The 15,069-nt window shown below is 41.4% G+C and overlaps 1 pseudogene; it reads right to left on the reverse strand.

Moving 5' to 3' along the window:
- Positions 1-13,497: 13,497 nt before the first annotated feature.
- Positions 13,498-14,302, reverse strand: LOC123572978 (small ribosomal subunit protein eS1-like; annotated as a pseudogene).
- Positions 14,303-15,069: the final 767 nt, after the last annotated feature.

Genomic DNA, 15,069 nt, shown 5'->3' on the forward strand with positions numbered 1-15,069 from the left:
TGGATGACAGTGTGTTCAGCACGGTGGCATCCCAGGTTTTCCAGAAAGCCCTTCAGGAACAACTATTTCCATCATGTTTTAAGCAAGCACTATTTTAGCCATGAAATGAAGACCCCCCTCATGCTACTTCAAGTAATGGTGTGTATACGGAGGAAGGGAGTGGTGGTGGTTGTAATAATATATACACAGGGGAGCTCAGGGAAATCTGGACAGCCAAGCCTGGAAAGTGGTGGTTCCGTATTGAAGGCAACTGCAACAGCAAAGTGGTGGATTTGCTCAGATAGTCTCAGTTGCTTGCCACATGCCTGCTTCTCACTCATCTCTATTAGCACTCTCTCAGTTATAGATTTTTATATGAATCTTGAGATAGGTGTCTTCTATCTACCTTATAGCTTCTGCTTATTCATTGTTTGTGTTACCACGTAACTCCAGCTCACACAGGTTTCTCATGATTCCTCCAGCCTCTACAACAGAACCTTTTCATGAAAATACAGTGGGTCCTAGCATAACTTTGTTTCATTTTAACATTGGAGGAAAAAAATAGATTCCCATCTGGGGCCACTCTCTGTGTGGAGTTTACACGTTCTCCGCATGTTGGTATGGTTTTGCTCTGGATACTCGGGTTTCCTCTCACATCCCAAAGCTGTGCACATGGAATGAAACGTGTGTTTATGTGGTCCCAGTGTGAGTGCACCCTGCAGTGGGATGGTGTCCTGTCCTGAGCTGGTTCTGGCCTTGCCCTAAGTTGCTGGGATAGGCTGCACGGCCACCCATGACCCTGAACTGGAATGAGTGGGTTGGAAAATGAGTGAATGAGTAAACATAAATCATTGTCAAATAAGAATGTGTAAAGTATACAATAATCATGCAAAGGCACAACAATAAAGGATGCAGGAAGAAAGCACTCAGTGAGCCGCCATATGTGCGATTGTTGGTTTTTTAAGCCACATGGTGATTGGGGGTGTTCCTTATGATTTTAGCTGTGAAAACATTTATTCCTTGATTGAACCTACCTATGGCTGCCTTCACTCACTGATTCTGAAATTGGGTAAATAATTATCTTACTTGTTTTTATTGATCTTAAATGTATGTGCAGCTCTCATTTATTTCAAGGTTTAATATTAGAAGTATTTTTCAGTCTTTTGTTAGAGGTTTGGTAACGTTTTTGTGACCAGAAATGTTACAGAAACTTAACTCTTTTTTTATATTAGTTAGCCTATGGTAAAATTGGTTTCATTATCATTTTGCTTAAAGTCAGTTTCCAAGAACCTATCCACTATATTAATTGAGGACTTATTATGCGCAAACTAAAATTAAAAGGCTTAATTATTCCTCTTGAAAATACAAAAAGAGATTTTCCTCTCTTTCTTTAAGCATTTACCTTAGAAAACTTCTAGTTGTAAGTATTTTCTTCTGTCTTTGAAATGTATTTAAATCCTTTTGAAGATTAGGTAGGACTTTCCTCAGCTTTGTTACCCTGGAATGTCTTCCCAAGGACCTGGCAACCATCTCGTTGAAATGTAAACATCACAGGACATAGCACCCCCATCTCCCAGTTTCTGTGTCAGGGTAGAAGTCTGACTTCAGTAAGTATCTTGCTCCAAGTTGCAAAACTGCTCCCCAATATAAGATATGAGAAGTTGGCTTCTTCCTTTGGATAAAACCAATTAGCTAATACAGGTGGTCAGCCCCATGCCTAGGTAAAGTTAGGAAGAACTTTGTGTGACAGTTGGTGCTGTCAAGGCCTCTTATTCGAGGACTAGTTATTGCTTACCTTGAAAACACATATGTAATGGATTGTGGCTGCTTGGCTATCTAAAAATGTGAGATTTCTTTCTGTCTTTGCAATCTCGTAGTGGTGCACATTACATTCTGGTTTAATGCTATTAAATAAAATTTATGGAAGGCTGTAGGTTTGGATTGAGCTCCTGTATTGGGCCTCTACAGACCAAACCAAAATGGAGTCATTCATGCTAAGTGTCACATAGTCAAACAAGAGATTCACAACGACCAATCAGAAAGGGCTCAGCCAACCTGAGCCAGCACTACAGGAAAGAATGAAAGTAACCTAAAGTAACCTGATGTTAACCAATCCACTTTTTTGTATTATTCTGTTTCCTTATTCGGCAAGATAGCACCTTACAAAAACTAACTGTTTCACCTTACCTAACAGAGCTCCCTCTATTTTTAGACAGGATGCTGCCTGATTCATGAATTGCTAATAAAAGCCAATTCAATCTTTAAACTAAATTTGTTGAAGTTCTGTTTTTTGCCAAAACTTATTCAATAATAAAAGCGCTATTTTTTTGCGCTTCAACTCTCTTTAGGGAGAAGATTTCTCGATAAGAAGAAAGTTTTCTTTTTAATTATATTTTCCCAAATACCCATCACATTTATTTCCTGTGGCTACCTGACTGTTTCCTTTTTCTTTATTCAGGATCTGTGGAGAAAGACCTTTATTGGACAGCTCTCCTTTTTGAGCAAGCTTTTCAATCTATAAACTGGCTTCCAGTGGATGAAGCACGCTCTCCCTTTCCCTGTCCAATGTGTGAGGCCAGAGGTGAAGCAGGATCTTCTGTACTGTACATGGTGCTAAAGACTGTTCATTAGTAGATATTTTGTTGTGAACTAAGTGACTCTCTATATGATACTTTTGAACATTTATGGAAAAATAGGGAATATAATGATGCTGGTTGGTTTCTCCAAATGTTACTGGATGTGTGGTGGAAAAAAAGAAATGAGTTCAATTCAGGGAGTTGAATATCCAGGTGAAGAATCACAAATGGCCTAAGAGCTTCCAGGTGTGCCCTGAAGGACAGCCTTATCTCCAGTAGTTTCAGGGCTGAGAATGCTGAAGGCTGAATGCAGAACCTCATCTGATGATTGGCTAAATTACAGCACAAGTTGAAATTCCAGCCTCCCAGGGTGTCTACTGTTAAAGTGAGGGCATTGATTGGGAAAGAATGGAATCCTGCAATTTGAAATGGGGCCATGTGGGAAGACCCTGATGAATCTGGAGATACTCAGCCCCTAAATTCTGATGAACCTTCTTTTCCAGAGGGAGAAGTCTCCCCAGCCCCAGTAGAAGAGGCCTCCCCAACCCTTCTGACAGCAGCCTCCCCAGTGTCAGTGGTATTGGCCTGTCCACCTCTGTCTGAGGGGTTTAACCCTGCATTGCTTGAGGAAATGGTAATGATCTCCCCTGAGAGAACTGCCATGCAAGACAATTCTGATTCTCCTCAGGACTCATCCTGACCACCCCTCTTTGTTTCTAGACCTATGACTGGACTCAAGTCCCAGCAGGGCCCTAAAGGTGAGGTACAAAGTATGACCCATAACAGGGTGCACTGAATTCCAAAAAAACTACTTGGGGTTATTAGTTCATACAAGCAGAAATCCCAGAAACATGTATGGGAATTATGGATGTGGAACATGTGTGGGAATTAAGGGTGTGGAAAAATGGTAGAAGGAACATAAAATTGGATCAGGCTGAATTTATTGATATGGGCTCAATAAGCAGAGATTCTGCATTCAGTGTTATGGCTTGGCAGAAAGGACTCTAGCTGGCTGGGTGAGACAAAGATAAAAAGATGGCCCACCATAAATGAACTAGAAATGCCTGACCTTACTTAGTTTAATAGAGAGGAAGAAATTCAAAGTCTTAAGGAGACTGGAAGATTAGAGTGGATTTGTCATTTACCTTACTCACCTATGACGGAAGAATCCAGCAGACATACCTTTCACCAATACTTTGAGAAATACTTTGGATAAATAAATAAATGTTGAGGGGATACCCACCATCTTTGTCGAGCTTTGTGGTTGCTCTTTTTTGTAGGCCCCACCTTACAATGGGAACCACAGTCATTTGATTGGAAAACCTAAATGCAATGGGAATAATTAGATCCCAGAATATGGCAGGAGTCAAGTGGTGGCGGTGGCACTTAACCACCAAAGGCAATGTAGGCATGGTTATTATAATGAACAGCAGAGTCAAAGCAGCGCCAGAATAGTCTGACTCCAGGAGACGTATGGTGGTTGGCTAGTTAATCATGATGTTTCTCAAAGTGAAATAGATAGGAAGCCTACTAAAATCTTAACTGATCTGTATAAGCAGAACATTTCTAGACCAAAAAACAAAAGTCTAACTCAAATCATAAAAACAGAGAGATGTGGCCCCTCAATCAATTCCCAGATGAGCCAGTTTACAGACCTGGAACCCCATGAGTGAAGAAGAGGTCAGGTCCCCTGGAAGTACCATGGTATAATACTAAAAATTTATACTGTTAAATCTTTCTCCTATCCTTCTCCAAAGGGACCTATGGCCTTTTACAAGGATAATTGTACACTGGGGAAAAGCAAATAATCAGACCTTTTGGGTCTGCTGGACACTGGCTTTGTCTATCCGCTGATTACAGGGACGTAAAACATCACAGTAGTCTTCTCATTAGAGTAGGGACTTGTGGAAGTCAGATGATCAATAAAGTTTTAGCTCAGATTTGTCTCACAGTGAGTCCAATGGATTGTTGAACCTATCCTGTGGTTTTTTTTTTTTTTTTTTTTTTTTTTCCCCTCCAGTTCTGGAATGTGTAATTAAAATAGACATATTTAGCAGCAGGCAGAATTCCTCCATTCATTCCCTAACCTGTGAAGTGAGGGCTGTTATGATAGAAAAGGCCAAATGGAAGTCATTAGAACTGCCTCTACTTAGAAAAATAGCAAATCAAAAGCAATTCTACATGCAGAAATTAGTGCCACCCTCAGGAACTTAAAAGATGCAGGCGTGGTGATTTCCACCCTATCTCCATTCAACTATCCTGTTTGGCCTGTGATAGACAGGTCTTGGAGAAACACAGTGGATTATCATAAACCTAACCAAGTGATGACTCTAATTGCAGATTCTGTACCAGATATGGTTCCATTTATTGAGAAAATCAACTATCTCCTGGCACTGATATGCAGCTATTACCTGGGAAATGGCTTTTTCATCATCCCTGTCCATAGGGACCAGCAGAAGGGACCAGCAGAAGCAGTTTGCTTTTAGCTGGCGAGGCCAGCAATATACTTTCACTACCTCAAGGGTATGTCAACTCTACAGTTCTATGTCATAATTTAGTTTTCATGGATCTTGATGACCTTTCTTTTCCACAAGATATCACACTGGCCCATTACATTAATCACATTTTGCTGATTGGACCTGGTGAATGAGAATTGGCAACCACTCTAGACTTATTGATAAGACCTTTAACTGTCAGAGGTTGGGAAATAAATCAGACAAAAATTCAAGGGCTTTCTAACTCAATGCAATTTCTATGTGTCCAATGGTGTGGGGCATATAGAGATATCCCTTCTAAGGTGAAGGTTAAATTGTTGCATCTGGCACCACCTGCAACCAAGGAAGAGACACAGCACGTGTTGGGCCTCTTTGGACTTTGGAGGCAACATATTCCACATTTGGCTGTGTTATGCTGGGCCATTTACAAAATGACCTGAAAAGTTTCTAGTTTTGACTGCAGTCTAGAACAAAGCAAGGCTCTGCAATAGGTCCAGGTTACTGTGCAAGCTGCTCTGTTACTTGAGCCATAAGATCTAACATATCCAATGGTGACTGATATATTAGTGGTGAATAGAGATGCTGTTTGAAGCCTTTGGCAGGTCCTTATAAGTGGATTGAAGTGCAGGCCTTTCGGGTTTTGGAGTAAGTCCCTGCCATCTTCTCCAAATAACTACTCTCCTTTTGAGAGACAGTTCTTGGCCTGCTATTGGGCATCAGTAGAGACTGAATGCTCAACCATGTGGCACCAAGTTACCATGTGACCTGAGCTGCCCATAATAAACTGGGTGTTATCTGACCACCAAGCAATAAAGTTAGGCACGCACGCAGCTCTTCATCATCAATGGAAGTGGTATGTATGTGATCCAGCTCGTAACAGTCTCTGAAAGCATAAGTAACTTACATGAAGAAGTTGCCCAATTGCCCATGCTCCTGCCTTCTGCTGCACTGCTTTCTCTCTCCCAGACTGTACCTATGGCTTCATGGAGAGTTCCCTATGATCAGTTGGCAGAGGAAGAGAAGAATTAGGCCTGGTTTACAGATGTTTCTGCATGATATGCAGCACCACCCAGAAGTGGACAGCTGTAGCACTACAACCACTCTCTGGGACATCCCTGAAGGACAGTTATGAAGGGAACTCCTCCCAGAAGATGAAAATTCGGGCAGGGCACCTGGCTGTTCCCTTTGCTTAGAAGGAGAAATGGCAAGATGTGTGATTAAATCCTTATGTATAGGCTGTAGCCAATGGTGGTTTGGCCGGATGGTCAGGAACTTGGAAGGAACATAATTGGAAAATTTGGTGACAAATTTAGGAGACAGAAATGTGGATAGACATCTCCAAATCAGCAAAACTTGTGAAGGTGTTTATGTTTCATGTGAATGATCACCAAAAGGCGACCACAGCAGAGGAGAACTTTAATAATCAAGTAGATAGGATAACCCTTTCTGTGAATGCTACTTGGCCTGTTTCCCCAGCCACCCCTGTCACTGCCCAATGGGTTCACGACCAAAGTGTCCTTGGTGGCAGAAATGGAGGTTATTCATAGGATCAGAAACATGGACTTCCACTCACCAAGGCTGACCTAACTATGGTCACTGCCAAAGGTCCAGTCTGCCAGTAGCAGAGACCAACACTGAGCTTCCAATGTGGTAGCATCCCTAGGTGATCAGCCAGCTACCTGAAGTCATGTTTATTACATTGGCCTGCTTCCATTATGAAAGGGGCAGTGTTTTATTCTGGACTAGACACTTCTCTTTGCCTTCCCTGTACACAGTGCTTTTGCCAAAACTACCATCTGTGGACTTACAGAATGCTTTATCCACCATCATGGCATGCCTCACAGCATTGCGTGTGATTAAGGAACTCACTCCACAGCAAAAGAAGTGCAGCAATAAATGCACGGTCATGTAATTCGCTGGTTTAACCATGTTCCCCACTATTCTGAAGCGGATGGCTTGATAAAATGGTGCAATAGCTTTTTGAGGAGTCAGTTATAGTGCCAGTTAGGTAGCTATACCTTGAGTGCTGGGGTAAGGTTCTCTGTGCTCTAAATCAGTGTCCAATACATGGTGTTGTCTTTTCCATAGACTGGATTCATGGGTCGAAGAATCAAAGAGTGGAAATGGAAGTGGAACCACTCACCATTACCCTAGCAAAATTTTTGCTTCCCATTTCTATGACTTTATACTCTGCCGGCCTAAAGGTCTCTAGTTCTGAGGGAGAAATGCTTTCACCAGGAGACATAATGATGATTCCACTGAACTGAAAGTTAAGACTGCTGCCCACTCAGTTTGGGATCCTTGTGGTTTTGAATCAACAGGTAAAGAATGGAAGTATGGTGTTGACTGAGGTGATTGATTCAGACCACCAAGAAGAATTGGACTATTATTCCATAATGGAGAGAGAGAAGAGTAAGTCCAGAAAACAGGAGATCCTTCAGGTATCTTTTAGTGTCACCATGCCCTGTGATTATGGTCAATATAAAACCATAACAACTCAATGACCAGGACTCAAGGGCTACTAATGACCAGGACCTTCAGATTTGGATCACCCTGCCAGGTGAAAAACCATGACCAGCTGAGGTGTTTGCTGAAGGCAAAGAGAATACAGAATGAATAGTAGAAGAAGATATTTATAAATACCAGCTAAGAATAAGTGACCAGTTACAGAAATGAGTATTTTCTATCATGATTATTTTCTCCTTGTTTTGTAATGAATATATTTGTGTGTATATATATGTGTGTGTGTATATATATAATATCTGAATATATATGGAATATATCTTATATATTTATAAATTAATTTATATCTATATAAATTAAGCAAATATTTTTCATTCTCTTATTCCCTTATGTAACATAAGATGCATTGACTTTATATCATAGTATTTAAGTATTATTAATCTTACATAGAAGTAAAGTTGTAAGATATCTATGGGAAGAGTTAAAGTCACTCAAATACTTTGCCTCCTCTTCTGGGGAAGGGATTAGTGTGTCTTTGGTTGTATGCAGGATAGCTGTATCACTTTAGGCAGAATTATGACCCTGTTAGTGTCTTTAATTGAAGATTAAGTGTGGTTTAAAAAGATGTGTATGAGTTGACTGATAAGAGGTAGAATCATGGTGGTCATTTTATGTGTCAACTTGACTGGACTAGCGGATGCCCAGGTAGCTGGTAAAACATCATTTCTAGGTGTGTTTGTGAAGGTGTTTCCAGAAAAGATTAACATTTGAATCAGACTGAGTACAGAAGATCATCCTCACCAATGTGAGTAGGTACCATCCAATTTATTGAGAACACAAATAGAACAAAACTTCAGAACAATATATTTTCTCTTTCCTTATGGAGCCGAGACATTCGTCTTCCTCTCTTTTTTTTTCTTCTTGCTCTGTTGCCCACACTGGAGTGCAGTGGCACGACCTCAGTTCACTGCAACCTCTGCCTCTCAGGTTCATTCTTGTGGCTCAGCCTCCCGAGTAGCTGGGACTACAGGCACACACCACCATGTCTAGCTAATTTTTGTATTTTTAGTGAGACAGGGTTTCACCATGTTGATCAAGCTGGTCTCAAACTCCTGGCCTCAAGTGATCTGCCTGCCTCAGCCTCCCAAAGTGCTGGGATTAAAGGTGTGAGCCACCGCACCTGGCCTATTCATCTTCTGTTAACATGAGTGTTCCTGGTTATTGGGCCTTTAGACTCAGATCAGGACTTACACCATCTATACCTCCACTCTTGGGCCTTTGAATTCAGACTAAATTACATCATTGGCTTTCTTTGTTTGCTGGCTTGCAGATGTCAGATTCTGGAACTTCTTGGCCTCCATTGTCCCATGAGGCAATTCCTATATTAACTCTCTCTTTCTCTCTCTCTCAACTCTAGAGAGAGAGTCTGTTTCTGTGGAGAATTCTTGCTAATGCAGCATTTTAAGAATTTAAACACGATCATGCTTCTGTAACAGAAAATCCTGAGATTCTTTCCTTTGATGGCAGAGATTCAAAGTAGTTTGGTTCCACTGCACAGCTGTGACCACTGGGCTTTGTGAAATCACTCTCTCTAGAGAAACCTCATGCAGCTTCATAAAATTACTTTTTTCTTCAGGATGGAGGTTTATTGGTTCTCTGCACAACTGGGAAATCATCCTTTTTGGACTATGGAGAGTCTTGATTAGCCCTTCCAAATTAGTTTTTTCTTCTTCTGTTGGAACTTTTAATCAGTACAGTTTGCCAGACATAAGGCAATATATCCAGAAAGTAGAATGCCACAAGCCTCTGCAGATAGTCATTTCCCAGGGAGCACATAATTTCTCACTTCATCTTATAAAGGAAAATGGTGGAGGAATGGAAACAAACATGTATTTAGACTTACTATGTTCCCGGTCCTTTGTGAGGGGTTTCATATGGAATATTTCATTGAATATCAGCAACACTTTTATGATGTAGATAACATTTTTGAAAGGCCACCTGAAGCCCAAAAAGATTGAATAACTTGCCCAAAGGTAACATTGTATGAGATGTTCGGACTTGGATTTGAATCTAGCTCTGACTCCAAATGGTTGCTTTTTGTATTATAGCTGGTTGCTATCTACTCTCCTCCAATTAGACTTGAGCTAAAAACAGGACTGAAATGATGCTACATTCATGAGATTAATATTAATGCAGTAGAATCACTCCTTTGCTATCTACAGGAGGAGACAGTATTAGTCTGTTCTCACACTGCTAATAAAGACATACCTGAGACTAGGTAATTTATAAAGGAAAGAAGTTTAATTGACTCATAGTTCCACGTGACTGGGGAAGCCTTACAATCATGGCAGAAGGCAAATGAGGAGCAAAGTCATTTCTTACATGGCAGCAGGCAAGACAGCTTGTGCAGGGGAACTCCCATTTATAAAACCGTCAGATCTCATAAGACTTATTCATGACCATGAGAACAGTACGGGGAAAACCACCTCCATGATTCAATTATCTCCACCTGGTCCCACACTTGACACATGGGAATTATTACAATTCAAGGTGAGATTTGGGTGGGGACACAGTCAGACTGTATCACCCAGTATAAACCACCTAGCTCTAATTTTGCTTCTGTCATGGAGAAACTATTTTTTAAAATTCCTCTGGGTGTTTTTTCTCCCATATTAATGCATTTTTTATTTTTACTCTCTCTGTTTCTCTGTAGTCTTTACTACCATTAAAGCAAATCAGTGACATTTATTGCCATAGTGAAAGGTAGAGAGATATATCTGAAGTCCATAGGGCAGGAGAGAAAAAGGTGATCCCTGGGAATATTACTTCTGGACAGGAAGGGAAAGTAGAAATTCTTCCTGGGTTATAGGGCAGGGACAGGATCCTTCAGCAACCTGGTGTCCAGCCCTCAGGAATTGTATGCCAATCTGAAGAGGACAGGAACCAGTGAGAAGAAACAAAGGCTCTTCTACAATGCTGAGAGACTCCATAAATTTCCATGTGCACGCACATCTATGGGGAAAGATAAGGAAGGCAGACACTTTGGAGGAAAGAAACACTGTAGGTAAGAAGTTAAAACTTAGATTGTGAGATATGAAGTGCTATTTACCAGAAAAAATAAAATTACATTATACTGGAAAATTCCAAGATTTCTTACCAGCTGCTATAAGTAAGGATAGGGCCTCCAGATTAGGATGAGAGAAATTATAGAAAGAGGAAAAGTCTACATTTGTAGTACATCCTTCATGTATAGTGTATTAATTTTAGATAATGCTGTGCTTTCATAACTCATTCTTTTGAGTTATTAATAATGGCTTCTCTTAAAATACAAAGAGATTTTCTGGTAGGCATTGAATGTCAAGCTATGCTAAGTATCAAGACCATGACATGAATCAGGTTACTGTGACTCATCTCATGTACCTAGAGAGACCTGCAAAGATACAGAAGAGACTGATATCATAGTGTCATGGTCTGTGGGGTAAATCCCTAATGAGAGAAGGCAGGACTAGGAAAAACTCTATTTTATAGAAACCTAAGTCAAGGCCCAAAAAGTGGACACCTGGGCCTTGGGTGTTTGGGAAAAGCTGCAGAGAGGACAGGGAAAGGTGTGCCAGGAGGTGGGACTGGGGGAGAGACCTGTGAGCAAACTTCTCCTTAGCTCTGCATGATGTTGCAAAAGTGTGTGAATTTTGGCTCCAGACAAATCTGAGATTAGATTCTCCCTGGCCACTAGTGCCTGATGCCTTTGGACAAACTTATCTGCATAAAGGGAGAGCACTGCTTGAGGACGTAGTGAGAATTAAATGAGAAAACATTTGTTAAATGCCCAACACTATGCTTGTCACAGGGTAGCTACTGTGCCCATAACTGTAGATTTTAATGTCTGAAAGTGAGGGCTACACTAATTTGCTCTGGAGGTTTCCCTGAGCAGATGGTGAATAAGTGTCAGAAAATGAATGATATACTCTGTGTCATGGGTGGCCCAGAAGCATGTGGTGGCACGTGTGGTTTATATCTCTTTATGAGTGTTCTGAGTCACTCTGAACCCAAATGACAGCTGTGTGTAAGCAATTCCTGCTGGCAGGCTTACTGGTCTAGAAAGCCAAAGAGCAACAACAATGCCCACCCCCCAACTAAAAAAAAAAATTCCCCAAACCTCATTACCATTGGGACTTGTTAGCTTTGTACCCTTCTGTGAAGATGATTTGATTTGTGGCTCCTCCAACTGATTTAACTATGGCTTTGCCAGTCTGTCCTATCTATTAAGTTAGAGCAAAAATCTTTTCAAGTGTCAGCCAGGGGAATCCATCCGGAGTTCTGGAGGTCCTGGCAGCACTAACTGGGAGAAAAGAGGAACGCATGCTTTCTTCCTGAGACTGTGACTTAGTACACTGGAGTTGCAGTGACAAAACACCTGAGACTGGCTAAGTTATAAAGAACAGAAATTTATTTCTCACAGGTCCGGAGGCTGGGAAGTTCAAGGTCATGGTGCCTGCATTCAGTTCTGGTGAGGGCAGCTCTCTGCTTCCAAGATGGTGCTTTGTTGCTGTGTATGGCAGGACAAAAGGGACCTAAGTTAGTTTTCTCCACCCCTGTGACAAGGCACTAATCCATTCGTAAGGACAGATCTCTCATGACTCAATCACTTCCCCATAGGACCCATCTTTTAATACTATGACAATGAGGACTACACTTTACCATAAATTTTGAAAGACAGGCAAATTCAAACCATAGCATTCTGCCCCAGTCTCCCCTAAATTTGTGTCCTTCTCACATATGAAATACATTCATTCCATTCCAATAGCCCCTCAAATCTTTACTTATTCCAGCATCAACTTAAAAATCTGTGTCCAAAATCTAAACTAAATATCATCTAAATTAGGTACAGATAAAACTTGTGGTACGATCTCTCTGATTCAAATTCCTTTTCCAGCTGTGAGCCTGTGAAATAAAGCAAGGTACTTTTAACATACAGTAGTGGGACAGGCATCAGATAGACATTCCCATTCTAAGAAAAAGTAACGGAAAGGCAGAAAGGGGTAATAGGTCCTGAGTGAGTCTAAAACTCAACAAGGCAAACAACATTCAATCTTGAGATCTAAGAATAATACTCTTTGACTCCATGTCCCTTATTCCAGACACACTGGGGCAGGGGTTGGGTCCCCAAGACTCCAAGGGATCCTACTCCCATGGATTGCCTGAGCTCAGCTCATGCTGAAGCTGTTATGGGTTAGACTCAAGTGCCTGGGGCTCCCCCAGGCTGCCACTGCACACTGGTGGTCCTACATGTCTCAGATCTCATAGGTTGCTCCAACCTCATGCCTCTTCTGGGCATTGCTCTGGTGGGAATTTTCAGTGGCAGTCTTCTCCTGGTAGAAGTTCTCTGCCTGTTCTCCAAGGCTCTCCAAGGCATCTTTTGAAATCTAGGTGGAGGTAGCCATGTTTCCACAGATCATGAACTCTGTGTGCCTGCAGAGTTAGCATCACATGGATGCCACCGTGTAATACAGCTTGTACCCTGCTGAGTGGCTTGAGTAACAGCTAGGGCAGCCAAGAAACGCTGCACCAGAATGCAGGGAGCAGAGATTTGAGGTGGCCCTGGGCAGTGAGGCCACAGGCACCTTGGGTCCCTCTTTTGAAACTGTTCTGCCCGCGAGGCCATGGCACTTTGGGCCTGTGAGAGTGGGGTATCCACAAAGATTTCAGAAACGCCTTTGCGATTATTCTTTCATTGTCTCAGTGAATAGCACCTGGCTTCCTTCTATCCATATTAACCTCCATTTCAAACAGTTGCTTAGCCACACCCTTAATATTCGCTCCAAAACACACTTTCTTTTTCTTTACATGGCCAGGCTGAGAATTTTCCAAATCTTTAAGTTCTATTTCTATTTTGATAATAAATTCCATCTTTAATTAAGTTATGTCTTTTTGTATTTTTTTTCACAAATAGCACTTTTTATTTGACACTATTTGAAGTCTGAACTTTAAACAGATTCTTGGACGGGTGGTTCATATCCATCAGCTCATTCAACTTTAGCACCTGTCTCATCCCCAGTGGCTTTTCCAGAACTACTGCCTTCACCATGAAGCTTCGTGAGCTTTCCCAATTCAAACCTGGCTTCTTCAGCACTTACACTTTCTAACGAACACTTCATGGAGAGGATAAACAGATTGGCAAGCCTTTTCTATGTCTTTTCCAGTGCTGTCTGGAATCAATTTATTGACCACTTCTTTCAAGTCATTTGTCTGCACCTCTTGGGTCATGATTTCCATCATCTTCCGGATTTGGCAGACCTGTTGGTGCTGAGCATAAGAAGTCTTCCGTATCTGATTGTTGCGTTTTTTAGTAAAACCAACACAGAACAGACGAAGCAAGTAACCATCGGTAGTCTTGACATCAACATGAGCTTCAATCATTGTCTGCCACTTTTTGACCATGGAACACATTTTGTCACGGGTAAGATCCATGCCATGGAAGTTAGTCGGGCAGTTTTTGCCCTGAACATCTTCAGTAATCAGCTTGAATTTTCTAAATGCAACTTAATCATTCTGCAAATCAGCAAGACTCACTTCAAACACATGACCCTTGAGACCACCAGATACAATTTTGGTTCCTTGGGTCCTGGTGACGAGTGTCTTTCCAATATTTCTTATATTGAACATAGCAGGTGCTTTCACATCACACCAATCTTTCTTAGAAAATGGACCAACCACTTTCTTCTTGGCTCCCTTTTTGCCGCCTTTTGTAAGGCGCTTGTTCTTGCCAACCGCCATGGTGCTGGTTAGAGAGCCAAAAGGCTCTTTTTGCGTTTTTCTATATATAAGCAGTCAAGAGAAGCCATGCAGCACCCTGAGTGGTTTGTTGAGATACTTTTCATCAAATATTCTAGTTCATTGTCCTTAGGTTCTGCCTTCCACAGAGTACCAGGACATGGATAAAATTCAGCCAAGTTATTTGCCACTTTATAAAAAGAGTGGCCTTTCCTCCAGTTTCCAGTAAGATATTCCTCATTTTCAAATAAAACCTCAGCAGAATGAACTTTACTGTCCGTATTTCTACCAACATTCTGATCATGACCACTTAGAAAATCTCTAAGATGATTTAGGCTCTTCCTACAGCTCTCTCCTTCTAAGCCCTCATTAGAATTGTCCTTCATTCACAACAATCTAGGCTTTTTCTAGTGCGCACCTTCAAACTCTTTCAGTCTCTATGCATTACCCACTTTCAAAGCTGCTCCGCATTTCCAGGTGTTTGCTACATAACACCCTACTTCTGGTACCAGTATCTGTCTTGGTCACATATTCAAAGCACAGAATTGTGATTTACTCTTCTATCAGAACACTTTATTCTACCACTTATTTCCGTTTAGAAGTGAAAGAGGTAGACCAGACTAGGAATGCAAAACTTGGAGTTTATGAGAAAGGGTGATTTGGATTTTCTTCCTGTGCATATATAACCCAAGTATCTCTGACTCTCTGTGCATTTACACTTGCTGTTGCTCTTGCCAGCACCTGATTTAGGTTAAGTTTTAGCTGTTGTCCCATCCTAACTGCCC

Source organism: Macaca fascicularis, chromosome 1 (genome assembly GCF_037993035.2).
Source record: "Macaca fascicularis isolate 582-1 chromosome 1, T2T-MFA8v1.1".
NCBI lineage: Eukaryota > Metazoa > Chordata > Mammalia > Primates > Cercopithecidae > Macaca > Macaca fascicularis.